The 3,949-nt window shown below is 42.4% G+C and overlaps 1 pseudogene; it reads left to right on the top strand.

Moving 5' to 3' along the window:
• The first annotated feature begins 1,094 nt into the window (after positions 1 to 1,094).
• LOC148998931 (alpha-L-fucosidase 3-like) lies at positions 1,095 to 3,605 on the top strand (annotated as a pseudogene).
• Positions 3,606 to 3,949: the final 344 nt, after the last annotated feature.

Here is a 3,949-nt window from a genome sequence, read left to right as displayed (position 1 = left end):
CTAGGGAATGCGGATCAGATGTGGATTCAACGGCAATGAGAATTACAGGTCTGCGAAAATGAGATGTGATTCCCCCCGCCCCCCGCCACATCATAAATCATTTGTGTTGGCATGGTATTCCTGACGACGACAAAATACGAACACAAAAAGAATACCGGATCAACATTTCGATTTAGAAATGACGATCTACCAATCGAAGATAGCATCAATTTGGGAATATATCACGTTATAGATTATATTTCGCAATCAGAAAATTACAAAAGTTATTAAATCAAAAGAGTTTTTGTGGATTGCTCCGGCTGAAAATCAACAAAACCTAGTACACGAAAATTGTTGGCTCCAGTACGATTACATTATCCTCAAAGATTCCTAAAAATATCAACTTGATCGGACTTTAGATAAGTAAGATCTAGAAGTGTTAAGCTTATACCTCATAAGAGGTCATCAAGAGTGTTTATTTTAAGTTGAATCAAGTTAGATCAGGCAATCCAACTCGAGGTCAAGCTTAACTAATTATTACTCAAATTTACCGACTCCCGAATTTTGGCTGTGACTTTCAAAATTGTCTTCTCATTCTAACAATGTAAATCACCATATATTGGATTCTAACCTTTGATATGTTTTTAGTGATTATCTACTTGGGTGGTCAAAGGAGCTTCTCCAGACCACATACCTATGTCTAATCATTGACTTGACGTTTTCTACCCTTACCAAGAAGTAAAGGTTATTGAAACTAAAGAACAAACTCGTAAGAAGAAAATGGACAAATCAGGGCAGCCTTTACCCTTCGTCATTTTGCGGGCAGTAACTACCAATTTGTCATAATGGTAGAAACTAACAAGATTTTCATATCAAGCTGGTGGACACTAAATCGATTAACTTATTAATTAAACAACAAAAATCTATAAGGCTTCGGCTTTAGCTTCGAGTCGTCTAGCATCAACGAATCAAGTCAAATCAAATTTGTTGATAACTAGACAATCATTTCGGTAAAGATTGTATTTAACTCTTCGTTAGTAAAGCGAGAATAACCGTTTAAGAACGTCTGTAGTTAACGTACTCCATTTAGCACTTTTTGGGTATCAAGCGGTTTGATGCTCTTGTTTCTCTTCTTTATAAATATTGTTTCCTTGCTACGTCTCCACATTGTATACTCTCTTCTCCTGGTTTGTCATTCTCTTTCAAGTCTTTCCCTGTCTCTTCCACATGTTGCGTTTTCATGGCATTCCATTGTGTATTATCTTCTTGTCTTCCATTCGATTTCGAATCTTCCGGGCTCCTTGGGTTTGGGTTGCGGCTTTCCGGCGCTCTTCAACTTTGGGGATTCAAACGGTGATCTTGGTGCTTGATTCTGCTTGTCTTCAACCAAATCATCGCACCGAATGGGGATACATTTTTCCGTAAGCCGTCCGGCAGGCCTTGTGATGGGAGGCTCACCATTGATTTCATAGGTAGGAGATACTTTCAAGTTCCTTTGATCCATTATTTACTTTCCTCTTTTTTTTTTTTTTTCTTTTTTTTTGTTTTTTAAATTTTATTTGTTTTTTGATTTTTTGGGTCAATTCTGATTTTTTGTGAATAGTATATAATACTTTTAGATTCACAAGCAATTGAGTGGAAACATGTGGATCCAGAGTTATAAAATTTTGCAGCACAAAGAGAAAAAGAGTGCTTTAAGATGGGATGCAATAGGTAGAGGTAGATCCAGATTCCACCCGATATATCCTGGGGATGGTTTTGCGAATGGTTTAGGTCGATCTAGATCGAACCGAATGGGGTCGGGATTGATCCGGATCTTGATTCGGTGGGCTCACTATTTATAAATGTTCTACAACCGTAATCAAGCCCGGCATCATACTAAACCACATCACTCGACATGGGCTCGATGGATTGCCCCGGTTAACCCGCCCCGTTTCCATTCCTAGAGTTCACGAGGTCTCGGGAATGAGGAATCGGATTGGTGAATCGGTTGTCATCGCTCCAGGTTGGTCCCCTGGTGATTTTCTGCCCTTACAAGCCCATGGGCTAGGGGATTCGAATGTTTCAAGCCCGTCTGGCCTAAATGATTCAAATGGGCCAAAAGTTACGGGGTTAATATTTAATGGATGGTTAAGACGGTGCGGGTTAATGGGCTGAAGAAACTCCTTTTTGCCTTCTTTGTGGGATGTCGTGTTGATGTTTCCATGCGGACTGTAGCCATCTCTTGTCAACTCAACTCGACGAGTGACTAAGCGGTGTAATCCCAATCCAACTAAATGGGATTGGGTGCGCGCGAACCTTATCGTGCTATTCAATCGTCGCTTTTAACCCTGGGCAATGGGATGGTTACTAACTATGAATTTCTCAATCAGCTCAAAGTCTCGGATTGCCGCTCCTCAGCGCATATCTTGATTCACTGGACAACAACTATTACCGTGGCGCTAACTTCGCAGCATCGGAGGCTACGATTAGAGCATCGACTAGGAGCCGAACCGCACCCGGCCCAAGCCCCTTCGACTTGGGCGTGCAAGTGTCTCAGTTCCGACAGCTCCTAAGCAGATCGCAAGCAATCAGGTCGAGAGGTAATTAATTACTCGATTGAAGGCAAACTCGGTTGTTCTGGTCTGGTTCATATGAGTTGCTCATTTATTCTATTAACCCGATAGGTTCCAATTACTCACATTTCGTACCGGAGGAAGGCTTTGTTGCTCGAGCCCCGTACACCTTCGATATGGGTCAAAATGATGTTGCTTTTGGTCTGTTCCTCAACCAGTCTGTGTTTGAAGTTAATTTTCCTGAAGTAGTTGCCAAGTTGTCCGACAGTGTTAAGGTAACTAATATTATCCAAACCGTCTTCGTTACTAAGAGGGCAAGTCCAAATGTCGCCCGTTTGAGCTAAGCATGGGGATGCGATTCTTAATTTGCAGGCAGTGTACGATTTGGGAGGCGGGAATTTTTGGATCCATAACACCGGTCCCATTGGTTGCTTTGCATACATCCTTACACTCTTTCCCGTGAAGAGCGAATCTGATCTGGATGCAGCTGGTTGTTCGACTACATATAATAAAATATCGAACTACTTCAATAAGCTCTTGTGGGAAGCTATCCTTGTTACGAGAAGCGAACTTCCAGAGGCTCACATCACATACGTGGACATCTACTTAATCAAGTACGCCCTCTTCAGCCAGGGTGATAAGTATGGTAAGTCGTCTAATACCTGAGAGGTCGGGAGATTTGTTGGAATATTTTTACACATACGTAACGTGGGGTTGGGAGAGTAATGATGTTCTTCTGAATTCTCGCTTCTTGTAGGATTTCAGAAGCCGCTACTCGGAGCTTGTTGTGGCATTGGGGGCAAGTACAACTACACCCCAGGAACGCGGTGTGGGCAGACAGTTCTTGTGGGCGGCAAATCTGTATTCATCGGGTCATGCAGTGACCCCAGTGTTCGAGTTAATTGGGATGGAAGCCACATAACCGAGGCAGCTAATAAATTTATATTCGAGCAGTTTCGGACAGGTGGAACTTTACGGACCCACCGATCACACCTGCAAGATGCTTGTAAAAATAAGACCTCTCCCTTTGCACCGCAAGCAAAGTTGATCGGGTTCCCTACTTTCGGCTAAGCTAGGATTGTTTTGTCTGCAGTCTGTAACATTCCGATAATGCTCCTTACGAATAAATAGAAGTTCTCTTTCTCTTTTCCTCTAAATTATTCCAAACAACTTTATACATCGCCATATTCTGAGCAAACGTCCTTTATTTCGTCCAATGCGGGACATAATGTTGGTTGCAAGGGAGGGAGGAGAGATATCAGCCGAATCCACGGCATACCAGGAACCCCAAAATCGACGATAGTGCTCTTATTATCTATTTCTTATCGCGGTACGGTACGACCCGTTTACCCGGTGGATCGACCCGTTAACCCGGTTGAAGTCTATATATATATGTGTGTGTGTGTGTGTGTGTG

The sequence above is a fragment of the Hakea prostrata genome, unplaced genomic scaffold, assembly GCF_041222555.1.
Source record: "Hakea prostrata isolate BN-2017 unplaced genomic scaffold, UWA_Hpros_2 contig_91, whole genome shotgun sequence".
Taxonomy (NCBI): domain Eukaryota; kingdom Viridiplantae; phylum Streptophyta; class Magnoliopsida; order Proteales; family Proteaceae; genus Hakea; species Hakea prostrata.
Note: the sequence above shows the minus strand (reverse complement) of the source record. Positions and strands in the feature narration are given on the sequence as shown.